This window comes from Delphinapterus leucas, chromosome 11, assembly GCF_059928025.1.
Source record: "Delphinapterus leucas isolate spDelLeu-1000000601 "Yukka" chromosome 11, BTC_Dleu_Yukka2, whole genome shotgun sequence".
In the NCBI taxonomy this organism is placed as follows: domain Eukaryota; kingdom Metazoa; phylum Chordata; class Mammalia; order Artiodactyla; family Monodontidae; genus Delphinapterus; species Delphinapterus leucas.
This window is the reverse complement of record NC_143139.1, coordinates 96387998-96415849: the sequence shown is the minus strand read 5'-3', so window position 1 is coordinate 96415849 and position 27852 is coordinate 96387998. Positions and strand designations below refer to the sequence as shown.

At 44.0% G+C, this 27852-nt stretch overlaps 1 protein-coding gene and 1 non-coding gene across 3 annotated transcripts in view; both read left to right on the top strand.

The window, feature by feature from the left end:
* PACSIN2 (protein kinase C and casein kinase substrate in neurons 2) overlaps nucleotides 1-27852 on the top strand; it is a 141432-nt gene that overhangs the window by 33988 nt on the left and 79592 nt on the right. The gene's annotated exons all lie outside the window — the stretch shown is intronic.
* On the top strand, nucleotides 5694-5801 carry LOC115802406 (U6 spliceosomal RNA). The gene has a single exon (XR_004022872.1). It is a non-coding gene; the product is annotated as a U6 spliceosomal RNA (small nuclear RNA).

Here is a 27852-nt window from a genome sequence, read left to right as displayed (position 1 = left end):
CTGTCTTTTTTTCTAAATTAAAATTGTGTGTGTGTGGTAAAATATACGTAACATAAAATTGACCATTTTGATAATTTTTAACGGTACAGTTTTGTGGCATTAAGTATCACGCATTCACACTGTCGTGCAGCCACCGTCACCAGCCAGCCATCTCCAGAGCCTTTTCATCATCCCAAACGGAATCTCTGTTCCCACTAAACGAAAACTCTCCAGGCCTCTCCTACCACAGCCTGTGGGTCTGCTTCCGGTCTGTACCTGGTCAATATAAGAAGAGGCAACCCCTCCTTCCTCTATTCTGCTTTTTAGTAGAATTATTTTAGTTTTATCTTCCTGATGAGTAAATCACAAGAATGGGGGCTTTGACTTAAAGGATCTCTGTATTCCTTGAAAGCACTTAACTTTGTGGTGAGCGTATGGTGGAGCTTAATAAATGCTAATAATTGAGCATTGGCATTGGGTTTGAGAGAGTTCATAAGTTAAATTCACTCAGGTTCAGACCTATGAGAGAGTGATATAAGAGAGTCAGAATGTGACCAAAACACCACCTTTGTAACAGGTCCAGAGGATATGGTGCACGCAGCAGATGCCGCGCTAGCCGGGGGATGTGCTGACTTGCCCTGACTGTGTTCCAGGCTTTGGCACAGCCTCTGCAAGGGTCAGCTGCATCCGTAGAGCAGACACGCTTGCTCCACATGGCTGCCTTGTGTTGGTCTGGGATGGAGAGAGAAAGAAGAGGGGTGGGAGGAGCTGATCTTTTTACAGTCGAGGAAACTGAGACTCAGAGTGAAATCACTTTGTGAGGCCACAGCTGGTAGGTTGTGAGCTGGGATTTGTTCTAGGCTTCGAGTTGAGGTGCACTTCTATTCCTGAGGCTTGGCATTCACACCTGAGCTGTACATGCCCAAGGGCGAAGCTGCCATTTCTCTCATGGATTTTTTTTTTTTCCTTTCTTCTTTTGGTATATGCTGTGCCCCTAGGTACTAAGCCCTGTCCTAGGTACCAAGGAAACGAGGGCAGTGAGACAGGATGGGGAAGGGAGGAGGAGGGGACAGGCACAGGCCTAAAGATTGGATGGAGTACAACAGCCTGCTTCTGCAGCAGCTCAGAGAGGGGAGCATCCACCCCACCGGCTATCTGGGGAAGGGGGCCACGCCTGGCACTGGTGCGGGGCTTGTCAAACCTACCGGAGCCACAGGCGTGTGGCCTGAGAGCTTGCCCATGAACTCTGCAAAACTGACAAACGTGTAAAGTCCAAGGTGTATTTGGAAAGTTTCTAGTTTAAGAAAACATTAAAAAAATGAATGGGGGAACCATATGTAGCCTTTTTCTTAATGTGACGTTAAAGGGTGAAGCATCAGTGGAGGGCTGTTGAGCAGTGACACTCTTGGCCAGATTCCTAGTTGCATACTTCAGGGCACTGGGGAAGTTTTGACTTGCATTTTGTAAGACTCTCTTCAGTTACTGGATAAGCAGAAATAATGAAGTTGCTCAGGAGAGATTGCCTCATCGATGAGGAACATGGCAGATTGTGTTCATTTTCAAATTGTTACGGAGAACAAGTACAACTTTTTTAGATTGTCATCTTATTTTAAGATTGTTTTAAAAACATCAGTGCTGGTTTCCTCTCTTTGTCTTTCAGTAATTTTGTTGCAGGGCATTTTGGGCAGGAATATTTCACATAAGTTCTTATTTGGGCTGACATTCAAGCGCAAGACATGTTTGCTTCTGCGCGAAGGCAGACATCCGGCTGCTCTGCCACGGGTGTTTACTTTTGCATTGCTCCCAGCCACAGAAGTCATCTTAAATCTGCTTCAGAATGAATGAAATCCCCACATGCTGCTCATAGTTTGAAAATCCAGATCTGCACTTTCATTTCTAGAATTGTGTCCTATTTCAAATGTAGGATGGTGCTGTTATAAAGAAGCACGTTCAAAGCTATTTAAAAGCACGAGTGAGCAATCGTAGGCTCGGTTGTTCCAAGCGTGGTCTCCAGGTCAGAAAGACTGAAGGTAGAATGCTGCTGCTGCTGCTTCCAGCCCCTCCCTTGTTCAGTGCTGCAACTTCAGGTTTCCTGGTGTACAGTTCTGATCACAGTTCATCTTTTCTCTAGATAAACTACTATTTTAAAAAAATGAATTATTATGTAGTGGTTTGTAATACCGCCTCCTTTTATTGCTTTCAGCTTAGTGGTAACCTGCAGCCCCTCAGAGATTGCTGAGTGAATAAAGAGAGGTGCTGGTGCTCTGAGGATGGGCTCGTGGGGAGAGGACCGGGGGGAGGCTGGGGGCAGCTTAGGGTGGTACAAGGAGACTGGGTTGGCGCCTGACCAGCACTGCTCTGGGTGGAGCGGGAGACCAGGCAGGGGCAGCCTCGAGGTTAGGAAGTCACTTCTGGCTGTCAGCCCAGTTCATTATCACAGTCACAGGTTCCCCAGTGGTGTGCTGCCACCAATCACCTGGTGTGGCCGGGGGCCCTGCCTTCATTTCAAGGTGCTTACTTTCTTTGAGACTTTTTAACAAATTGCTTTGTTTCTTTAGGTTTCATCTTCCCAGGCTGAATTTTGAAATGAAAACTACATTGTCACTGACTCCTTCTTCTGAAGGATATAATGAATACTCATTAGCCAGTTAAATTTTTTATATTATTATTTTTGTAATAAACTTTATTTTGGAAACATTTTAGATATACAGTAAAGATGCAAAGATAAAACAGATTCTTCATTTACCTTTCACCCAGTTTTCCCTAATGTTAACTTAACCTAAACATGACACATTTGTCAGAATTAAGAAATTAACATTGGACAGTGTTATTAAATAAACTACAGGCTTTACTTGGATTTCACTAGTTTTCCTACTGAGGTTCTCGGTCTGTTCCAGGATCCAATCCAGGATATCACATTGCATTTAGTCCTCATGGCTCCTTAGTCTCCTCCATCTGTGACGCTTTCTGTCTTTCCTTATTTTTCATGACCTTGACAGTTTTGAAGAGTGCTAGTCAGATATTTTGAGGAGTGGCCGTCAATTTGGGTTTGCCTGGTGTTTTTCACATTGTTAGACTGGCCTGATGAGTTTGGGTGAAGAATATGCAGAGGTGAAGTGCTGTCCTCATGTATCGTATCAGGGAGTACAGTGATGTCAGCATGGCTTATCACTGCAGAGGTTCACCTTGCAGGCTTAGTATTTTTTTTTTTTTTTTTTGCGGTATGCGGGCCTCTCACTGTTGTGGCCTCTCCTGTTGTGGAGCACAGGCTCTGGACGCGCAGGCTCAGCGGCCATGGCTCATGGGCCCAGCCGCTCCGCGGCATGTGGGATCTTCCCGGACCGGGGCACGAACCCGTGTCCCCTGCATCAGCAGGCGGACTCTCAACCACTATGCCACCAGGGAAGCCCCAGGCTTAGTATTTTTATTCCTTGATTTTATACATGTTTTATGTGGCTCTGGTTCCCCACTGGGTTGCTAGTCCTTTCAGGCCAATGCCCCTGCTTTTCTTGCTTTGTGCCTCTTCCCAGCGTGAGGATGCGTGCTGTGGACCTGCAGGGTCAAGTAAAGATGTATTTAAGTTGCATGCTTCTGTGAGCATTTAACAATTTTCATAATCATAGGTGGAACAAGATTGGCCATGTGTTGATAATTGTTGAAACTAGGGGTCATTGTTCTAGTCTCTCTTTTTTATATGTTTAACATTTTCAATAAAAAATAAAGAGAAAGGGCTGCCCTGGTGGCGCAGTGGTTAAGAATCCGCCTGCCAATGCAGGGGACGTGGGTTTGAGCCCTGGTCCGGGAAGATCCCACATGTCGTGGAGCAACTAAGCCTGAGCGCCACAACTACTGAGCCTGCGCTCTAGAGCCCACGAGCACAACTACTGAGCCCACGTGCCACAACTACTGAAGCCTGTGCGCCTAGAGCCCGTGCTCCGCAACAAGAGAAGCCACCGCAATGAGAAGCTTGTGCACCACAGTGAAGAGTAGCCCTGGCTCGCCGCAACTAGGGAAAGCCCGTGCGCAGCAACAAAGACCCCTTGCAGCCAAAATAAATAAATAAATAAATTTTAAAAAGAGAGAAAAACATTTCCAATCTACAGCTATAATGAATCCCAGGTTGTTTTTGATAGTGTAGGTGTTATGATGTTGATTGTTGCCAGAGTTGTTCAGGCTATTACTCATCTTAAATGTATTTGTTTCCTCCTCAAGGCCCGGATATGAAGAAAAACTTGCATCTAAACCAATGTTAAGTGGTACTGCTAATAACTATGTAATACTATTTCTTAACATCTTTGAAGAAAAAAAATCATTAGTGTGCCATCAGACAATAATTCCAATTAAAATGAGGTTACAAATTAGTTGGAATATATTTATGGAATAGAAAGAAAATCTTGACTATTTATTGTCACACTAATTTACTGCAAAGAACATTTGAATCTAATGAATTTGGATGCGGCCTATTTCTCATATGTGCAGCAATTTGACCTTACAAATTGTGAGTCTGGTCTTTCAGTGAATGTAGTTAGATAAATACTGATTCCATTTAAAGATCCTAGCCCCTCCTCCTGAATCCCAAGAGACTATCTAAGAGGTGGGGGATTGTGAGTGGACTGTGAAGGGTATACTGAGGGAACAAGCACAAAGTGACCCAGGATCTGGATAAACTCGCTATCTTTGTGCTCCCTCAGTTAACCTGCAAACACACAGTCACCGAGTTATGAGTTGTAAGAGTGAACATTGTCATGATGTATAATAAGCACACTTGGTGGTGTCACACTTTAAGGATCTTGGCTCTGGAAGTTAGTACTAACTTGTGACTGTTTATACAGTTACCCCCAGCCGTACTCCCAGTGTGTAGGTTGGTCTCTTCTTACCTGTTTCAGGCCTTTATGACAGCTTTGTGTGTGTATGTTAATTGATTGCGTTTGGTGGTCACCAATCATGTGAGCTGTCAGAGGCACTGTCCCCTCTTAGGGAAGGGGCGGTCTGGCTGTTGAGAGCCTAAGTCTCGTCCTTGCCTGTGTGTGGATGGCGCTGGGGATGGGGCCTTTCACTTGGTTCTCTTCATCCAGCAGACTAAGACTTGATTATATACCAGATTGTCTCCCTTAGACCTGCCTCTGCATGGAATTAATTCATGTGATGTGGAGGTTTTAAATAACTTCCACACTGTGGATGAGATCGCTGGCTTGAGGCTGGGGCCAGCACCTGCTGCTTTTCAGTGCAGCTGGAGAGTCTTAACTCTTCCTGGAACTTGTGTTTCTTTATAGAAGTGGTTTGTAAAATCTCAGACTTTATGGAATAAATTTTGTGGAGTGCTCAGGAATCCCGTCCCTCCTCTTTCCCCCAAGAAATATTGCACAGTTGGTGAAGCCAGCTGCAGAAGGTGACATGCCCTGCAGGCGGAGGTTTGCCTGTGACCTCCCTGTATCTGTCGGTTCACAGAGGACTTCTGTGAGTTGTGGTCCTGAACCCCCTCTCAGTAGTGGGGATCTGGACAGCCCTTTTGAACCCAGCCTTGGCATCATCTGTCTGGTTTTAAAAACTCCTAAAGAAACTCATTTATTTCTTCATTATAAAATCAGTACATGTACTTTGTAAAGTACAAATATAGATTTTGAAAAGAGAAAATCACTGTCAATACCTAGATGTACACTTCTCCAGATTGTTAAAGTCACACACACAAATGTGATTTTTAAAAACAAACGGGAGTGCTCGCTTCGGCAGCACATATACTAAAATTGGAATGATACAGAGAAGATTAGCATTGGCCCCTGTGCAGGGATGACACGCAAATTCGTGAAGCACTCCATGTATTTTCAAATCTTATTATGTGCTTCATCCCCCTTGCCTATCAAATGCTGGACATTTTCAATAGCATCTCTGCCTGTAAGATATCAATGAGATTAATCAGTTTTTCTGTTTGATATTTTATCAAATTAGGGCTAACTTTTTGGTATGATTAAAGGATAGCAACTTTAAAAACAAAACAAAGCAAAACAAATGGGGTCATAATATTTAAACTGTCTTGTAACCTGTCCGTCTTTAGCTTAGTTTCACACATGGGAGATACATGGCCCTCATCTTAAGATGGGTCACCTGTCACAAATGCAAAGTGACCACTGCCAGGCTGAGTGGCTTGCTTTCTCCCTGTGACTCCTGTCAGGTGCTCAGCCCAGTCAGCCTCTCGGCAGGGTTCCCTCACTTTATGTTCCTTCATGAGACCTTCTGAACCAGCCTGTCCATATCCATACTTCATTCCTTGTGGTCATTGTGAGTTTGTTTCCATTTGGATTGTTATGGCATTGATTCATTGATTTTCCGACATTTACTAATTGCCTACTCTCTGAATTTCCTGGGGGTTAACCTTATGCTGCTGCTGCCTGAGTATGTGCCTCCTATGTTTCAGCCCTGCTCTTGGAGAGGCCCCTTTGACCCTTCCCTGACTTTAGTTGTGATCAGCATCCTCTGGAGCATCCAGTTCTGTCTTCAGGAGGTGATCTCCATGCTACCATTGAAAAACACACTACGCGTACCTTATCTCACTCAGTCTTCCCAAGCCCTGAGGTGGTTATCGAGGCTGTCTTCATGTTACAGGCCGAGGCACAGGAAGCTTACAGACTTGCCAAGATCCTACACCTGCTCCCCTCTGCCCCTCTCTTGTCATCTGGCCCCACTCAGTACTGCTTTTCTCATGCAGAAGTCTGTGGAGGACCGTATGGGGACCTGCCTCCAATGGTTACCTGGCCTGTGTCCTCACACGGCAGGATCATAACCCGTGCCAGAGTACGACTGGGAACATTGTGTTAAAAGACTGTTTAGTAGACTTCCATTTTAAATGGTGAAAGTAGAAGAAAAACGTAAAATTTGTAAAACAAGATACACTTCTAAGTTTGTATTATATTTATAATCATATTTCAGACAGAGAATGGAAGCTTTTAGAGGTTAGAGACCATGTCTTTTAAGTTGACTTTCTATAACTCAACAGTGCCTGCGAGCTTTAGATTCATTCATTTATTAAACACTTAATGTATTCTTATTACATGCCAAATTGAAGTACAGGATTGAAAATCTTGAGTAAGAGTTCAAATGTTTCCAGTTTCTTGGCACATGGGGTTCTTGATCTTTTCCATCTTTCCCATCTTATCCCTAGCACAGGTCCAAAATGGGGAAGGAGAAAGAAGGTGATGGTAGCATTCTGGAGTGCTTGGGATCACGTTCATTTATTTACATATTTATACCTCTCCTGGTTTCACAAAGGATTTGAGTTGGTTGTTTGGGACTATCAAAAATAAATAAGTAAAACAAACAAACAAAAAATAAATAAATAAGTAAAAGGTGGCAGAACTGAATTCTTCCTTTGCTATCCCCAAAGCAACAGCAATAAAATAGATGTTTAGTATCTGATAAGGACCTCAGAGGTCACCTAGAACGCTCCTACTCAGTGTTTGTGGGGCCCAGGACAGCCTCCGCTGTCAGAGGGAACCAGGTGTAGCAGTTCTGCCCATGCACAGCCACTGCTGCGTGACCACAGAGAAGCCACTGCCCCGTCGGCCGTAGTTTCCTCATCTGAAAAATAGGGACAGTACTCCCACCTTGTAGGGCTCTCATGAAGTGTGGAATCACTGTATTAAAGATCCTGGCAAATGTATATAAAATGTCATAAAATAGTCCCTAATTTTATCCTCTATTTGCAGGGTTTCCAGACACAAGTTTATGATGGTATTTTTACTGCTGTGCCGCCAAAATATCAACAGTATAATCATTGTTTAAGCTAAAGACACTTAGTTTGAGGCTTTTCGTTTATTCTGAAGTTGTATGACCCACTTTTTAGTGTTAAAATACCTTTTTAAAATTATTAAAATGCCTTTGAAATGGAATAATGCTAAGTGCTAGGTTTTCTCTTTTCTTAACATCCTTAGTGGACAAAATAAAGTTGGCAGCCTTATGTTGGGTGATTCTGCCTGTAGACCGAAAAAAATGCACAACCTAAAAGTTGAGAGTTATGTTTTATTTGGTGGACATTCTGAGAACTTCAAGCCTGGGGCACAACTTCTCAGATAACACTGAGAAACTGTTCCAAAGAGGCATGGTGGGGAGCCAGGATATATAGGAGTTTTTGCAACAAAAGACCAGGTAGTCCAAACATCAAAGGGTTACTGTTAATAAAAGAAAACCAGATATCTCAAGTTAAGGAATTTAGCACTTTTCTATGTATGGGAAGATGCAAGAGTCTGGGCTCACTGAAATCATTCCTTTGATATGCACCTCAGCTACCTGCATCCTGTGCTTTCTCATCCCGAGTCTCCTCAGGGTGCACCATCGGGGTTGGCTGAGGCAGTTGACTGCTAGATGGTGGGCATCTTGTTTCTATCCTGAGTTTCTTCAGGGCTTGCTGTCGGGCCGCTGTAATGTGGTGGCTTGATGGCTGTAACATCCTTTGTTTACTGATATGGCAGGCAATATTTTAGTTCACATGCCCTTAACGAAAGGCGCTGGTCAGTGAAGTTGGAGCTTTCATATGGTGCCCGGCCCTCTCCCCTGGGGAAGAGGAAGCCATAGCCAGATGCAGAGTGACACAACCCCTTCTTACCTGACTCAGCTCAGGGTCCCCTCTCCTGGGGAGTCTTCCCACATCTCTTCCCAGCCTCCCACCCCCCAACCCCCTTCACTCCTGCTTAGGTCTATTACGTAGCACTTGTCACACTGTGTGGTCCTCTGGGGGCTTGTCTGTCTACCCTACTAAACTCTAAGCTGCTTAAGGAAAAGTGTGGTGAATTATTTAGCTTGTGACTTCCAGAGTCTAGCAGAGAGAGCGTACGTATAAATAAATGAGGGGGGAAAGCACACCAATAAGCCTCTAATAAAACATTAACACAGCATATCTCAACTCTATTCCTGAAAATACCCCAAAACTCACCACAAACTCTGCGCACCACTCTTTTTTGAATTCAGACCTTCTTCTTTGGGTGTGTTGCCCAAAGAAGGCTTGAGCTGTTCCCGGAACTGGGGGGCAGCGGCAGGAGCTGTATGACATCCTAACCACTGAGATGTTGTGTTAGAAGTCCAGGTGTTGCTTCTCATGCTGGCATTTTATAAAATGCATAAGGAAATAAATTAACGTGTTTTTTCCTATCACATTTGGTGCTTTGAAGTTTTTCTTAATTGGGCTTTCTGCTTTAATTAGTCTGGCTTCATATTTTCTTTCTTTCTCTTTTTTTTTTTTTAAGCTTTGAGCAAGTGTCAGAGAAGCAAAGAAGCTTATATAAAAGGTCTTAACCTTTTTTTTTTTTTTTTTTAACTTTGCCAAAGATAGAACTGGTACTTAGCTTGTCCTGGCACCTTCTTTGATAGAGAGTGATAGAAATTTGGCTTTGTTTATTCCTTTTTATGTACATTATGTGAGAAGAGTATTAAAGGTAAGATGGCTCTGTTTATGTCTTGGTTCATGAAAAATATGAAAGGCTAACCAGTAGGGTTCGAACACAGCCACTATCCTCTCCCCAACCAAAAAACAAGAACAACAAAAAGATCAGAAGGTTTTTACATAACCTATTTATGAACATGGTAGGTTTCTAGAATTTAAGATTTACTTATCAATTAAAAAAAAGGAAAAGCTAATACCTGTAATTATCGTTATTAGATTTTACTTATCTACTGACTGTCAGCCATTGAAACCTGTCACTGAGAGCTGCCATTTCTAAGTTGCTGACTGGCATTATCAAATTTTACTGCAGTGATGATGGAGAGAACTGAGCTAACCTGGTTAGAAAGTGGACCATTCGGGCTCATCAGAATCATTTGTGTGTGTTAGAGGATCAATTATGCTAAGAATTGAGACCTAATAAGATATACTTAGTGCTAACATTACACAGAACTTACTTTATTTGGCCTTTGAACCAGAGGACCTTGAAGTTCAGTTCCTGGTGAATGTCCATCGCTGTTGTACCGCTGATGCGGATGCTGGGAGCAGGAGAAAGTTCTGTTTTTCAAGTTCTGCAGAGGGCTCCTTTCCTCCTCTTCTTCTTTCTTCCTCTCTCCTGTCCTGTCTTCTCCCCCTCCTCCCCCTCCCTTTTCTCTTTACTGAGATATTAATTAACATACAACTGAATGCCCTCATTTAGAGGCTTTGACAAATAGATACTTCTGTGTAGCCACTGTCCTAATCAAGACACAGAACATTTCCATCATTTCAAAACGTTCCTTGTGCCCCCATGCAGTCAGCCCCCCTGTCCCCAGCCCCAGGCATACATTGATCTGTCACCCTAGGTGAGTTTTTCCTGGGTTAGAATTTCATGTAAAGATGAGACACACGGTGTGATTCTTTTGCATCTGGCTTCTTTTGCTCACCATGATGTTTCTTTGTTTCCCTCATGTTACTTCTGTCAGTGGCTCATTCCTTTTAAGCGCCAAGTAGTTTTCCACTGCGTGTCGATGATGCTGCACACAGCTGTTTTTTGATGTCCTGTATGGAGGAGTGTGGCAGGAGTATGCACATAGTCTGTTTGTAATACCCCCTTCCCCCAACTTTTCTTAGCACTTGAGGAAGGCTGAGAGGAAGAGCAAATAAACAAACCGAGATTTTGGGGGTGTCACCTTTTCATCAGAGCCTTGACTCTTGTTAGTCCTTAAGTGGTTTGGCTTCTCAGAACAACACTATTCTGGTGACCCTTAGCTTGTGGCAGCCGATATGATCTTGGTGTTTGTCTTTCTGGAGATGGGGGGATGGGCATTCCGAATGGTTTAAGGTCTTGTGACTTAGAGAGGCTCTTCTAGGGCTTTTGCATGATTTGTGCCATCCCTGCTGGCGCTAGGCCGCTTGGCTCTGCATTTAGGGCTTGCTAAGTTCCAAGACATGTGAACCGTGTAGCACATGTAGCATGGGGATGCCAGGCACCCCTGCCTCCCACCCTAGCCTCTGCCTCTGAGTCATCTGGCTCTTGTCCTGCTCTGTCCTGGCTCAGCTGTTTGCTTTAGCCCAGTTGGGAGGAATAAAGCACAGAACTGCAAGTTGCACTGTTTTATTAACAACCCAATTACTGTGTGCCCATAACCTCTTTAAGAATCACCTTGTGAGACTTCCCTGGCGGTCCAGGGGTTGGGACTCTGCACTTCCACTGCAGGGGGCACGGGTTCAGTCCCTGGTTGGGGAACTAAGATCCCTGTGGTGTGGCCAAAAAACAAACAAACAAAAAAACACAGAAAGGATCACCTTGTAAGAGGCAGTGGTTGCTTAGGGCTGGGGGAAGGCATGGTGGGGTAGGGAGAGGGGCGATAGCTAAAGAGTACAGGGTTTCTTTTTGAGATGATGAAAATGTCCTAAAATTGGGGTGATGGTTGCCATATCTGTGAATATACTAAAAACCATTGAATTGTACACTTTAAATGCCTGAATTGTATGGTATGTGAATTATACCTCAGTAAAGCTATTTTTTTTAAAAGGGTGGTATTAGAGCAAGGACAGACCAATAGAGGAATGGGGGAAAATTGACATAGAAATTTTACTCTTTCCCCATATGACATGACCTGTTGCTAAATATCCTAGTTTGCTTCACAGCTGTAGTTCCATGGGGGGCATAAGAGTGTGGTAGAAAGAGGATGGGCTTTGACGTATCAGGTGAACCTGAGTTTGGATCCCCATTCTGCCATTATTGGCTCGGTGACCTTGGGCAGGTCACTTAACTTCACTGTGCTGGTTTCCCTTCTGTAAAAGGGGACTAGTAGTACCTATCTTATGGGATCTTTTAAACGAGCTCGGTATGGGCTTCCCTGGTGACGCAGTGGTTGAGAGTCCGCCTGCTAATGCAGAGGACACGGGTTCGTGCCCCGGTCCAGGAAGATCCCACATGACGCGGAGCAGCTGGGCCCGTGAGCCATGGCCGCTGAGCCTGCGCGTCCGGAGCCTCTGCTCCGCAGCGGGAGACGCCACAACAGTGAGAGGCCCACATACCGGAAAAAAACAAAAACAAAAACAAAAAAAACTCGGTAGAGGCAGCCATTTTCACCACGTGACAGTCATATAACAAAGGTATCAGATACAAGAGGTAGCGTGGTGAGACGCTGTCCTGATGTCTGTGAGTTCTGCTAGGTTAACTAACGGCTGTTCACTCGAATCCCCCTGCTGATGTGCCTTGGTAACAATGGCTGAGCTAATGGATGACCCTGGCAGTCTTTAGCTAATTTGCTGGACTCTCTGCTTCAGAATTTTTTTTCTGCCTTAATCCACATGGTTTGAGTAGGTTGGTGGCAAGCTCTTGGCGAACCCACTTGTGTCCCCTGCTTTGTGAAGCCTTCCCACCCTGGGTCCCTGCTCCCTTCACACTGTTCCCTCAACGCTTGGCGCACGTTGGTTCTAGCATTTATCAGCTCGTGCCATTTTAATTTATTTACACTTCTGCTGTGCCCATAAACTGTGAGCAATGCAGGGAAGGGACCTTGGCTTTTCAGTCATGGGGCCCCGAGGCCCTAAGCACTGTGCCTGGCACTAATGTTTGTTGAATGAATGCCCAATGGTTTCAAGTCTGGTGACAAACCAGTTTGGAACCGGAAATACCAGTTTAGGCACCGCGTGCTAGAAGTTAGCAGGTGGGTTTCCCTGGAGCAGTGTTTCTGTCCCAGCACCACCTCCAGGGGCTGCACCCCTGCCCCAGGATGGGCGAGCTGCCAGACGGCCAGGAGAGCTTGCCTCCTGCCAGGCATCCACTGGTGAGTTGTGGCTGAAGTTACAAGGAGGGAGAAGGTGCCCTGGCCACGCTGGAAAGCTGGTCTTGTTACTTCATAGTGCTACTGCTATCTGCCTTCTTAATTCAGTTCATATACAATTTTTATTAAGCAGCAGCTGTATCCAAGACCCAGTTCTGATTCTTCAGGGAAGCCAAGATGGAGAGGCAGTGTGGTGTAGTGGTTAACAGCTGGGCTTTGGAGGCTGACTGCCTGGGGTTCATTCCTGGCCCTCGCCATGAACCAGCGCCAGGACACAGGGCAAGTAATATAACTTCTCTGTGCCTCAGTTATCTCACCTGGAAGATGGAGGAGGTAACAGTACTTACCCTCATAGGGTTATTTTCATGATTGACCATAAATAAAGTAAGCACTATATAAATGTTTATTGAGCAGCCTTTGTCGGATTTAAAAAAAAAAAAAAAGAGCATGAGGCTCTTAAACCTTGCTATGATTGTCCCTCCCATAACCAAGAGCACTAAGTGGGGCTCTGGGGCAAAGAAGAATTTCCTGTCATGCTAGCTGATAGCAAGGAGAGGTAGACAATCAGCTTGCTTTGCTAGAACAACTCAGGTGTGTATTCCTTCTTAGTGGAAGAAAATACCCCCAGACAAAGGCTTTGGCGACCATATTTTTATGCCGCTTAAACTTAAAGCATGTACTTTGAAAGATAACTGCCATGCCATTGGTTTTAGAAAGCCTGTCTTGGTACTCAGCAAGCCTTTTGACTTGTTGCTCAACTTTTTCCAGCCTTAGTGTCCACCACTGGACAAAATGACCTTTAGGGCCATTAGACCTTCAGTTCCTGATCCTGTCTGTCCCACAGTAAACCCTGGGATGAAGTGGCCAGCCTCCCTGCAGACCAGAGGATGCTGCTGTGGCGTGTGCACCTCTGTAAGGGTGTAACTGACTTAACTAAGCTGGCGGCAGAGTACGGTGAAGTCTGTGTTGGGTTGACTTCGTGGGGAGGGTGAGGGGAAAGTGGTATCATAATATTCTGAGTAATGTGAATGATTATCACATGTCAAATAATTGAGGCTTTTGTTGATATGGCCTTTGCTTTATTGGTGTTTTTCTATTAGATATTCTATTAGATATTCTAAAAATATCTAAACCGAGATTTTTTTTTTTTAAAGAATCAATTTTATTTATTTATTTTTGATTGCATTGGGTCTTCGTTGCTGTGCGCAGGCTTTCTCTAGTTGCGGTGAGCGGGGGCTCCTCTTCGTTGCGGTGCGTGGGCTTCTCATTGCGGTGGCTTCTCTTGTTGCGGAGCACGAGCTCTAGGCGCGTGGGCTTTAGTAGTTGTGGCTTGCAGGCTCTAGAGCACAGGCTCAGTAGTTGTGGCACACGGGCTTAGTTGCTCTGCGGCATGTGGGATCTTCTCTGACCAGGGACGGAACCTCTGTCCCCTGCAGTGGAAGCGCGGAGTCTTAACCACTGGGCCACCAGGAAAGCCCCTTAAAACACTTTTTATTCAGGTGTAAATATATATACATAAAAGTGTGCATATTATACGTGTGTATACCAATGAATTTTCATAAATACACCATACCCATAACAGCTCAAAAACCAGAACACTGCTCAGAAGCATTCCTGGTGACCCCTTGCTGCTCTGTCCCTCTCTGCTCTGCCCTGTCCTGGCCTCGCTCGGCACAGAGTTGTGCCTGCTCTTTATCTAACGGGAATTAATACAGTATGTTCTTGTGGACACGTACATTTGAAAATGAGGAGTTAGGGGGATTTCCCTGGTGGCCCAGTGGTTAAGACTCCGTGCTGCCAATGCAGGGGCCCCAGGTTTGATCCCTGGCCGGGGAACTGGATCCCACATGCATGCTGCAGCTAGGCGTTTGCATGCCACAACTAAGGAGCCCGCGAGCCACAACTAAAAGGAGCCCACCTGCTACAACTAAGACCTGGCGCAAATACATAAATATTTTTTAAAAAGGAAACCCCTCAACACTTGAAAAATAAATAAATAAAATGAGGAGATAGGATCTCTTCCTCCTCACCTAAAGTTATATTATTCTTTTTTCCTTCACTTTCAGTTCTTTGTAAAACTCTAGGAAGTAAAGTGTTTTTGTGTTGATTTTTACTTCTAGGGAATCACACTTGCATATTTGAGTGCCCTAGTTCCTAGGAGGCAGTCACACTGCTGAGACCAGGGTCCCCTGCCTGTGTCCAGCATGAGCCTGCGTCAGGCTTCCCCTGCATCTCCCACTGTCAAGCTGCTTTGCCTTGTGTGTGGAGTCACAGAGAGAAGCTGAGTTTTACATGTAGGGGCAATGGAAGATTATCCCATGCAAGTAAACCCCTGTCACATTAACTCTTGGCTCCTTAGAAACAGAGCATGTCTTTTTTCCCTCCTAAATGGGAGGATCCCAAATACAAGAAGAGACTCTAAGACCATCACATACAGTGTAAGTTAGTTTATATATAAGTTGATTTTGGGGGGTGATATGATTTTCGTTCTCAGTCCTTTTGTCTCTGATTTTCCATGGAATACTGAGATTTCTGTTTGGCTACTTACTGAAAAGAAAGCTCTTCTGTGATGGTCCCAGCAGGCTTGCAGAGGCGGTCTGAGAACCTGGTGCCTGTAGGGTGAATGCAGCAGTGTAGGGGAATGGCCTTATCTCGGCTGCAAGGAGTCGGCAGCCAACAGGAAATGATGAAATGTGCTGGGAGAATTCAGCTGGGAGCCGAGGTCAGACATACCAGCAGGGACGGAAGGAGGCAGGTACGGAAGCTGATCTGCAAAGTTAGGCAGTTGAAGCCGCCTTTGACAGGAAAACGTGAGTGTGCTGTTTAGAACATGTATTTCCTTTAAGGGAGACCTGCTGAAAGTAAAATTTTCATTGATTTTTTTTTTTTTTCCCTCCAGAGTGATTGATTTCACAGAACCCTTACCTTTTAAGCACACCTAGTTTTAGAGCTTCTTGATGGAAATGTTCACCCAGTTCAATATCAACTGAACAGAGTGGAGTGTTTTATCCAAAATGCTTTGAGAAAATGTTAGAGTACATGTTTGATTTTCTTGGTGAATACATCTTGACCCAAACAAATGAAGGACTATGCTTTATAATTTCTACTCTGGTTTTAGAACATATGTGCATGCTTCATTTCAAAATAGAGGGAATAAATTAAAAACTTAGGCATGTTTTAGACTAGTTTGCATACCTCTGCCTGTATTTTTTTCTTACTGTGTAGCTAAATGAATTACTTGAGTTAACAGTTAATAGAGGGTTGGTTTCTTTTCCCCCTACTGTCAGGCATTCCGTTTATTACATGCTGCAACTTCCTTTCTTAACAGCCACAGCTAATCTACAAACTCACACCTGGGACTTGTGATAGAAAATGAACAAATTAGCTTTTCCAGTTAACTGTAGTTGCTATTTCATGACCGTGTCTTCCAGAATCCCAGAATTAGCATGCGGCTTGCTCCAAGACCCCCCTCCGTCTTCCTCCTCAGTCAGTTCTTATTTTTCTTCTCATCTGGACCCTGTGCTCTCATCCCCATCTGACTGCTATCACTGGACACTTTATTTTCATTTTTATTGGATAGCAAAATGTAAAACTTTTATTGTTTCAATAGCTGAGCAGCTTTACATACATATTTGTTTCTTATCTTGAAGTCGTACTCTGGAATTGAAAAATTTTGGCTCCCTCTCCCTTTCCTTTGTTTATGCAGTACTGTAATTCTAATTAGAAGATTTAAAAAAAAAATCCCGATATGTGAGTGATTCATCACTATTTATTGGGTTACCTATTGCTGTGAACGTTAGAAAGGCAGTGTCCTCTTTCTGTTCTCCAGAAAGTGCCATGCTGGTACAGTCTGTGCCACACACACAAGCATATTTTCTCGTTAGGTCATTACCTAGTGTGATGTATGTATTTCTAACACTTTTAAGGTTGCATATTTCCTATTTTCTAGACGTTAATCAGGTTTCCTATCTTCAGACGTTAATCAGGTTTCACCCTTGCTCTTATAATTTAGAACAGGGGTCCCCAACCTTGGGGCCGTGGACCGGTACCGGTACCGGTGTGTGGCCTGTTAGGAACCAGGCTGCACAGCAGGAGGTGAGCGGCAAGAGAGCGAAGCTTCGTCCGCTGCTCCCCATCGCTTGAATTACTGCCTGAACCTTCCCCCTCTCGCCTGCCTGTGGAAAAAGTGTCTTCCACAAAACTGGTCCCTGGTGCCAAAAAGGTTGGGGACCGCTGATTTAGAATATCTCAACTTCCTTCTTTCTTCATATATAAGATATCTTACCTAATTCTAGGTGAACTTTAATGCTGCATTTATGAAAATAATAAACAGGTATCCTAGCTTCAAACTGAAGCATGTCTTATAGGTCTGAGATTTATGCCAGTAGTAAAAACAAGCCCCCCCCAACTTTTATATATTGTTAGCATTCTGTTTTGCTCAGCCATATAATTCTGTTATTTAGGAGGTAGCATAATTAAAAAGGTGGGACCATGATCTTCAGAGTTGTAATGGCTCTTGGAGTTGTTATAGTCAGGCCCATTCATTAAAAAAAAATTTTTTTTTAAATTTTTATTTATTTATTTGGCCGCGCCGTGCAGCATGTGGGAATCTTAGTTCCCTGACCAGGGTTCGAACCTATGTCCCCTGCAGTGGAAGCATGGAGTCCTTTTTTTTTAAAACATCTTTATTGGAGTATAATTCTTTACAATGCTGTGTTAGTTTCTGCTGTATAACAAAGTGGATCAGCTATACCTATACATATATCCCCATATCTCCTCCCTCTTGCGTCTCCCTCCCACCCTCCCTATCCCACCCCTCTAGGTGGTCACAAAGCACCAAGCTGATCTCCCTGTGCTATGCGACTGCTTCCCGCTAGCTATCTGTTTTACATTCAGTAGTGTATATATGTCCATGCCACTCTCTCACTTCGTCCCAGCTTACCCTTCCCCCTCCGTGTCCTCAAGTCCATTCTCTACGTCTGTGTCTTTATTCCTGTTCTGCCCCTAGGCTCTTCAGAACCATTTTTTTAAGCGTGGAGTCTTATCCACTGGACCACCAGGGAAGTCCCCCTTCATTTTTTTTAAACAAAGGAATTAATACTGAGAGGTGAAATGCCTTGCTGACTTCTCCAAGGTCACATGGCTTGTTGGCGGCTGAGTGAGTCTGGAACCCAGTTCTCCTGACTTCTGGCCCATTGACTTTTCCTTTATCTGCTTTCTCCACATGTTATCTCAAGATTAATAGGACTTGGCCAAGACTAGCTTTTTTCTTCTTATGACTCCATTTTCATTTGTTTCATTTTCAAATACTCAGCTTTTATTCAAGAATTTCCCTAAGTGAGCACCATTCGGTATAGGTGTGCAATGAATTACCTCAAGCACAAATTACCTGTCAAGCACAGTGAGCATTGACATTTCTCCCTTTGTGAGAGATTTTTCTTAAAAACAAACAGTTCTCTATTTTATAAAGGTTTTCTTGTTTCTCCCCTAAACTAGGTCTTACTCAATTGTTACTGTTATAAGAAAACCTCATTATACGATTATCTGCTACATGAGAAATCCATACTTAATAAAATCATAACTAATAAAAAAATAGACGAAAGTACTTGATTCTTCTTTGAAAAGAGGATTCTTCAGTTTATGAAAGGAAAACCCTGAACTCTGTGGGAGCATTTTGGCCCCTAGGAAGGAATACTGACAACTCTATCTTGCTAACTCTCAGTCTGGACTGACAGGGTTTTGGAATAGGATAGACTTAAAAATAATACATTATAATGTAAATAAAAGGGGTAGTGATTTAATTTATAAAAATGGAATTTATCTGCAACCTTCCAGAAACATTTAAAAATAGTCTCTCCTAAAAATTGAATTTGAATCCTCTGAAATTCAAGTATGGGAATTAGATGCAAATAGAGGCATGCTGAGAACAGTGAGTGACTGTTCTTAGACCTTGATGTGGCTCCCACTCTGTCCAAAGTCACCTTAAAATGCCTTGGAGAGGTTCATAGAATAGCACTTATTTGTATTTTCTGAAGTACTTAGAGTATATGTTGTGGAGAATTCTGAAACAAATATACTACAGGAAAATAGGCATTTTTATAAATATTTTAATTGTACTTGAAATTGCAGTCAATAACGTTATACCTATTTTAATTTATAAAACCTGGGAATGAAGTAGGGTACACGAGCAATGTTTTTTTTTGTTTTTGTTTGTGTTTTTTGAACACTGACTGTGGACGTGCATTCTTGCCTTCTTTGCCTGCAGATGAACAATGCTTTTATGCACTAGGTTGGGACTGTGTCTTCCCTCCTGGTATTCTGGTACCACTTTTTGTCATTGTCCTTGACGAAGCTGCTTTCAGTTGGTGATCCAGATGACTACATCGGGGGTTAAAGAAAGGGTGAGGAGCCTGCTTCAGGGACTGGCTTAGTTCACTTCTCCCATAATTTAGTTACCTTTGTTCCCCAATTAGCATTTTATATGTCCTGCTATATTTTCAGTACATGTTAACTATAGAATATTTTAACTGGCTTCCTTTTCTTAATACATATTGGGTTGGCCTTAATAAATATATAATTATATATATGTATATATAAACATAATTAATATATAATAGTCCTAGTCAGTAATAAGTAATATTTGACATTCCTTCTTGCCCCTAGCTTCTGTCCACATTAGTGTAAATTCTGATTGTGCCTGTGAAATGTAAATATGTGAAGGGGGATGTGGTGCTGGCTTTGCTGCAGGCTGAGGAGGACTTTAAAGGCAGCCCCTGAGGCTGCTCTTGGCCCAGAAGTCTCTGAGAGTATGTGAGGTTGGGGTTGTCTGGGCCTTCTTCACTTCCGTCTCTGCTCGAGGCATCTCTCCAGGCCAGCTTCTAGTGGTGGCCTTAGAACCTCCGCCAAGGCTTTGAAGAAACTTCTCCTAGTAGCCCAAGTAGATCCCAGGCTCCAGAGGCAGGTAAAGAGGACTGTGTGTGTGCCGGGGGTCAGAGTGGGGGTGAATAGTAACAATGGAAAACATGGGCCATTAATTTGAATGAGTGAGTGAACGAATGAAAGGGTTGCAATGGTCTCCTTCCCACAGAGATTGAAGGCACTATAGTTGTGTTTCACTGGGCTGGTCTAAATGTATTTGCATCTCACAGTTCTGCCTTTATGTCAAGTGGCAGACTAGGTGTCTATTTAACATCTCCAATAGCCCTGGGAATCTGGCCTAAATTTTTTTTTCTAATTAGACTGTCATACGTGAATCATAAGACATGAATCTCTATGTGGACTCACAAAGCACAATATTGTGTTTTTTGGATAACTTAAAGAATCTAACACAAAGTGTTCTGAATTTGAAATGTGTGACGATGGCCATCACAATAGTATGGGATTTTAAATTTCTTTATGTTAATGGGAAGCCTGTGCTACGAATTTCATACTCAGTCTTGTTTCTCATTGGAATTTGTTCTGCAGTGGAGTCCTTGAGGGAGATCAGGGAGAATGATTTTGCTGGAGACTGCTACTTGACAAGATGTTATTGATGGAACTAACAGGGCTAAAATGTTGAACTTACCAATTTGAATTTTCTTTGATTCTCAAGTTCCTAACATGTATTGGTAGTGCTCGTTTAGCAAAATAAATTAAGCACAGGGCAATATGGAGACAATGAAGTGATCTCTTTATGGTTCTTTTCTGGTATGAGCTGACACATAAAGAAAAAATAGCACAGGGCACAGTGGACTTACGACCAAGTATCTGTTGACTTGGAAAACGGAAACATTTTGTTAACTTACCACCTCTGAGCGTGTTCAGCTCAGGTTCACTTATTCGTGAGATCTGACCCTTATTGTGCAGGAAGAATGTTACACAACAAGACCACGAGGCCATGCAGAGAAGTGTCAGGACCATTTTTTGAGGAGAAATCGTTGCATATTTAATGTTGACTTCTAAGGCATTAATTTATCTTAGGCGCATCCAGTAGACTTCTGAGGTTGAAGAGTTTGAATTTGGGATGGGTAGAGGTTGTCATAATGATGAAAAGTCATGGTGTGAGACTTATGTAAATTGTGCTTGTTCCATCACCTGACTGCTTTCATTAACAGCTATGCAGGCACCTGAGCGAGCTCTGTGCTTATTTCTGACCATCCATTAGGTCACTCCCTGGAGGGACAGTCCATCTAAATGCTGGCTGGCTGGATCACTTGCTTCGTTCACTTGTGCGGGCACGCATGCATTCAACTTACCCGCTTGGTGGAGTTTCTTGTGCACTCAGTTTGTGTCAGGCATGATGCTAGTAGGCCCTGGGATCCATGATGGTTAAGACTGAGTTCTTGCCCCTGAGAAGCCCACAGTCCAGACGGATAAAGAGACTTCTAAACTCCAGGGTGATAAGTCTTCTTACAGTGCTACAGGGACCTTATCTGCTGTGAAGAATGGGGGAGGTCGGGGAAAACTTCACAGATTGGTGTGTTTTGGAGAGAGGTTTGTCAGGCAGACAGGAGAAGCAGGGGGAAATATATATGCGAAGGCAAGGAGGTCAGAAGGAATATGCTGTGTTTGGGAGTTTGATACGGCTGAACAGTATAGTATATATGTAGCTGGGCTTCAGGTACGTCAAATTTATCTGGCCCAGGCCAGTATTTTTCATCCTAACCCAGTTCTTTCTTCTGAATTTTCTGTTTCTCTTTGGGGCATCACCACCTACCTTGCCTCCAAAACTAGGAACTTTTAATCCATATTCCCCCTCTGCCCTTTATTCACAGGTGACTTCACCCTGCCTGTTCTTCTCTTGAATATTACTCCTCTTTCCTGGTCTCCTAACCCTTTCTCTTTCTCCAGTCTCTAACCTCTAGAGCTGCACTATCCAATATGGTAGCTGGTAACCATGTGTGGCTATTTGTATTAAAATGAATTAAAAGTAGATACAAAAAAGTCAATTCCCTGGTTGTACTAGCTGCATTTCAAGCAAGCACCCAGTAGCTAGTGGCTGCTGTATTGGACAGCCCAGGTCTACAGGCTTGATGGTCTGTTCTCTGCTCTCTGTCTGAGGGAACTTTCTTTCACGGGCCTTTGGATCAGGTCCCTCCCCATAACTTTCCAAATTCCTGGTGTGACTTTCAAGACTCCCAGCCTGGTGGCACTTATCTTGCCTTGTATTCAGCTACTCCCTTTTTTGCTCTCCCACTGTCACATTCTTGATTCTTTCACACCTTTTAACCTTAGTACATGCTGTTCTGTCTTTCTCCAGAGTACCTGCCATTTGCCGTCTGTGCATTCTCCTGCACACTTCAGACCTAGCTCCAGGCTCTCTTCGCTGGCTTTCTTCAGGTTAATCTCCTTCTCGTTGTACTCCAGTACTTGTAATCACACCGTCGTAGGCGCCTGTGAGAGAGCACAGATGGTGCTTATCGTGTGGTGCCATCGTCGTTTGTCTATCGCTCTCTGGCAGGCATACTGGCTAAGCTTTGGAGACAGATAGGCTTAATTTCAAAACTAACCATTTACTTGCCATGTGCCTTTGGGCAAGATATTTAACCTCTGACTCTTGGTTTCTTCTTCTGTACAATGAAGTTTATAATGGTCTTTCCCTCATGTTAAATGAAACCAAATGTGTAGAGCCCCCAGCACTGTACTTAACTAGACAGCTCTCAAGTCATAGCTGAGAGCTGTCATTCTAGACAGACATCTTTAGTGTCCATCAGCCTTGCTAAAACCATATCATCTACAAATAATGTTTTGATTCTCCTTTTCTAATTCTTATACTTTTTACTTATTTTTCTTATTGCTTTGGCTAGTCCTCCAGTACAATGTGAATAGAAGTGATACTGAATAGATGCAGCCCTTTCCTGTTCCTGTGCCTTCTCTTTGCTACAGTTCTTCTGTGTGTGTGCGTTTGTTTACATGTGCGCGCGCACGTGTGCCTTTTTGTTTTGATTGAGTTCCATCGTGCTCCTGCTCCCCCACACCCCCATCATTGCATTTGTTTTTCTCTCTTAGCTTGGAAATTAAATTCTGTCTAGTCCTTTAGTGGTTATCCTAGATATCCATTTTTAACAAAAACATTTAACAAAATCTAAAGTGATGACTTTATGTTTCTCTTGACTAATGGAAGGATTTAAAACATTTTAACTCCACATCCCCTTCCAACTTGTCCAGTATTTCTTTTCTGAATTTTTTAATTCTATAAATTAGGTACTGTGTTTCATAACGTCAATGCTGTTTAGATTCATCCGTGTATTTACTAACCGTTCTCTCTTGTGCTTCAAGCTTTCCAGCTGAGATAATTTCTTTTTGCCTGAAGTATATCCTTTAAAATTTCCTTTTCTGCAAGGGTTTTTTGGGTGGTATATGTTTTGTCTTTCTGAAAATGTCTAGTTCTTAGTTCTTAAAAACTAGTTCTGCTGGGTTTGGAATTCTTGGTTGGCAGTTTTTGTTGCTTAGCATGTTGAATATATCAGTTCTCTCTGGCTGCATTTATGATCTTTTCTGTACCTTTGAGGTTCTACAATTTTAATTTAATTTGTCTTGGTATGGTTCTCTCTTTCTTTTTAAAATCTTGCTTGAGTTCATTGGGCTTCCTTGATCTGTGATTTAATGTCTTTCAGCGTTCTGAAAAATTATCTTTAAATATTGCTTCTTCCCCGCTCTTAATGTTATCTCCTTCTGGAACTTCATGAGTTGTAAGTTAGACTTCACTATTTCTTCCAAGTCTATTAATCTTTCTTTTATATTTTCTCTCTTTGTCACCTCAGAGAGAAAGCTGACTTATCTACTTATATTCTAGGGTTTCTTCTTTAAATTTACTTTTTTGGTATCTTTAGATTCTTTTATTATATTTTATAACATAATAAAGTGATGCAATTATACTTCATTCAGTTTTTTTAATTTTTCAGTGAGAGAGTCATTAAGATTCCTGGTCTGCCTTGCTCCTGAAAACACAAGTCTGTTCTGTCATACTGTGTGTTTGTGCCCGAGCCCAGCACATTCCTTGACTCATTCCTTGCAGACGTGTTTATTGTGCACCTGTTATGCATCAGTGGTAGGGATGTAGGAGTGAACAAGACAGAGTCCTTGTTCTTCAGGAGCTTGCGTTCTTGTGACTGGAGACAGTAAATAAGTACACAATTTGGCATGTGGGGCTGAGTGTTATTAACGAAATAATGCAGAGTTAGGGGCTGACATGTCAGAGGAATGGGGAGGGGTTAGGGAAGGCTTTCTTAAGAAGAAGGTGATGTATGAGCAGATATCTGATGATGTGAGGCAGCAAAGCCTACAGATCCTGGAGGAAGGGTGTTCCTGGTAGAGGGGAAGCAGGGGCGAAGGTAGGCCCAAGCCTGGTGCATTTGGAGACCCAGAGGAAGGTCACTGTGGCTGGCACTGGAAGGAGCCGAGACCGGAGCTGGAAGCTGAGGCCAGATCACATGGGACCTTGCAGCGGGGGAGTGTAGATAAGTGGGACAGGCAGCTGTTGACACATTTTCAGTTTGGTGGCTTGAACTAAAGAAGCTGAGGCAGAGGTGGTGTGAGGTGGCCATGTTCTGCCTCTGTTCCAGGGTGGAGCTTTCTGTGCCCTCGTGGGCGTGGGTGTCGTTTTCAGTCTGTCTCCAGGCTCTCAGAGGAGCTCCTGATTCTCCCCTTGGTTGGAGCACCTCATACTCACTCTCAGTGGGCTGCAGGCAGCCGGCCTCTCTCTCCCTCTTCCAGACTGCTCTTCCGCCTGCCCCCTCCTCCCTCCCACCTGTCAGCCTAATCAGGTGGGACCTTGTCTTATCTTTCCTGCTAGACTGTGGTTCCTGGACTGCAGGACCACGTCTTATTATTGACTTATTTCACTCCCTTCCCCAGCTCTTAGCAAGGTTTCTGGCACTCAGAAAGTAAATGTTTTTAGAATCTTGGGGCAAATATACATAATATGATCAAAAAATCCTTTTTTTTTTGCGGTATGCGGGCCTCTCACCGTTGCGGAGCACAGGCTCTGGATGCACAGGCTCAGCGGCCATGGCTCACGGGCCCAGCCGCTCTGCGGCATGTGGGATCTTCCCGGACCGGGGCACGAACCCGTGTCCCCTGCATCAGCAGGCGGACTCTCAACCGCTGTGCCACCAGGGAAGCCCAACATCTTTGTTTTGACAATACCATTTTACTGAGCTTATCAGAATAAATTACATATTTTATTGAAAATGTTAAAAAATTTGGGGCACAGTCTATTCCTTGAGCCAACTAAACTGACAAATGTTTTGTTAAGGATGGACTCTCTTTGCCTCTGTGTGTGTGCGCACACGCTTGTGCATGTTTGTGCAAGATCTCTGAGGTATGCCTATGTAGTAATTAAGCATTTTATCATAAACAGAAGTTCCATTAATTTTTCTCCTTTGTAAACTGGTAACTGGAAGTGTTTATTAGGCAGGTAGCATCATTAAAAAAATCTGTATATAGGGCTTCCCTGGTGGTGCAGTGGTTAAGAATCCGCCTGCCAATGCAGGAAATACGGGTTCGATCCCTGGTCCAGGAAGATCCCACATGCCGTGGAGCAGCTAAGCCCGTGCACCGCAACTACTGAGCCTGCGCTCTAGAGCCTGCAAGCCACAACTATGGAGCCCAGGTGTCACAGCTACTGAAGCGTGCATGCCTAGAACTCGTGCTCCGCAACAAGAGAAGTCACCGCAATGAGAAGCCTGCGCGCCGCAAGAGTAGCCCCTGCTCATCGCAACTAGAGAAAGCCTGCGCGCAGCAACGAAGACCCAAGACAGCCGAAAAAATAAATAAATTTTAGAAGTATATATATATATACGGCGGGCTTCCCTGGTGGTGCAGTGGTTGAGAGTCCGCCTGCCGATGCAGGGGATATGGGTTCGTGCCCCAGTCCGGGAAGATCCCACGTGCCGCGGAGTGGCTGGGCCCGTGAGCCATGGCTGCTGAGCCTGCGCGTCTGGAGCCTGTGCTCCGCAACGGGAGAAGCCACAACAGTGAGAGGCCTGCGTACCGCAAAAAAAAAAAAAAAAGTATATATATATATATATATATATATATATATATATATATATATATATATATATATGGCTTAACGCTGCAGATTTTTGTTTTGCGTCCCTGGAGTTTTCAGTGGCACAAGTGAGGGATGAGCGTGTATGTCCTGCTTGCTCAAGTGACATCTGCCCTTGAGGTGGGGCATGGCCAGCGAGACCCAGGGACCAGGAGGAGTTGTACTAGGGACAGGCAGGTAGAGAGGGACATTTGCTGAGTGCCTCATGTATGCAGGCACTCACATATAACGTGTCATTTAAATTTCCCATTACTTCCTCCTGAAGTAGGTCAGCCATGTTTATCCTCATTTTACAGGTGAGAAGAATGAGGCTTAGAAGTTAAAACTTGCACCTATCATAGCTACCACTGCTAGTTCAAGCCCTGCTCTCTCCTCCCCATTTAAGGGAAACTTTATTTAGCTCACTAGCTTTAGATTGTTGCTTGATAAGTGGGTTCCCTGTTCCTTTTTCCAAATTACTGGATAGTCCTTCATGTTATGGGAACTTTTTAAAAAATAAAATCACATTCAAGTTAGAACTCAGTTGTCAGTTTGTCACTCGAGGTCCACACTGGCACTGTGTCCTTCCTTCCCTGGAATAGAATGCTTTGGCTCCAGCTTGTACGTTTGAATGAAATGGAATAGTGTCTTGAGAAAGTGGCCCCATAGTTGAGTGCGTAGATACTTACAAAATACTTAAAAACCAAACCCTTTTGTGGTTTGCATGACCTTTTTTTTTTTTTTTTTTAACTTCAAAGGCACATATTTACAGCACTGCTTGAGAAGTATTTGAGTAGTTTGTTTCCTGACAGAGCTCTGATGGGTGTGAAGTCTAGTCAGTGGTTTCCTAGCCTTCCCGTGGTGGGCATTTTTCAGGATGTGCTGCTTTTTTTTTTTTTTTTTTTTTTTTAGTTTATTTGGCTGTGTCGCATCTTAGTTGCAGCACGTGGGCTCTTAGTTGCAGCATGCAGGGTTCTCTCTAGCTGTGGTGCACAGGCTTCAGAGCGTGTGGCTCAGTAGTTGCGGCATGTGGGATCTTAGTTACCCGACCAGGGATTGAACCCACGTCCCCTGCATTGGAAGGCGGATTCTTAACCACTGGACCACTAGGGAAGTCCCCCAGGATGTGCTGCTTTTTATTGCTGTTAGGTGGACAGAGCAGAAGTCACTCTTCTTGCAGCATAATGAACCACTGAGGCTGGCGACCAGATGGTGTGACCATCGGCACCCTGCCCTTTGTAAATTATCTCTCCTCTTTCCTTAAAAGCCACTTCCCAGGGCTTGCCCTCAGGATCTGTGTGACCCTCTATTGCACTGGTTTATCCCACCTTCTCTTTGCCATGCAAGTTCCTCTACTGGAATGCCCTTACCTACTTCTCCAGCTGATGAATTCCCACTGAAATGTCAGCCCCATGTACCCTTTCAGGACCCTCCTGTTCCCATAGTGTGTTCTTTCCTAGGCCATGGTGCTGTGTTGGAGGAGGTTGTTCAAACGTCCGTCAAGCCTGTGGGAAGGGGAATGCCTCAGTGATGGCGCCTGGCTTGTTTGACTGAAGCTGGCCCATAGTCACCATCACTCCGGAGGCCCCCCACAGTGGCACTGGGCCAGGCCCCAGACAGATTCCATTTGATCTGCACTACCTCTAAGGCAGATTGGATTCCATTTTACAGATGAGCAGTGTCAATCACAGACCTCTTGAGTTTTTTGCCTGAGGTGATTAGGCCATCAAGGGATCACCCCAGCATGTCTTGTGAAGCATCATAGATGCAGATTTCAGAGGCTAGATTTCAGTTCTAGCTGTATACATCCAAGTGTGCCGTGTCCTTTGGTATTGTTCTCTCTTGCCGTGTCTAGTTTTCAGGGCGGGTAAATTTCACCCCTTCAGCCGGGGTACAGCCCCCTTAGAGTGCTCAGTGCTCAGTCAGACTTTGAGAGAGGGAAGAGCCTCGGAAAGTGCTGGTGCTCTGCACAGGAAAAGATGCCGAGGAACTGCCCACAGAGGCCCTTTGTGTGACAGGAAGTCCTGCTTCTAGAAGGGGCCGCCTCAAAGTGGAGGGGTTGAAAGAAGCTGAAGTGGTTGACCTGGGGCCACTCTGACTCATGCGTGTTGTTAATAATGTCCTTTGTCGAATCTTGGGAACCTGCTTTAACAGAG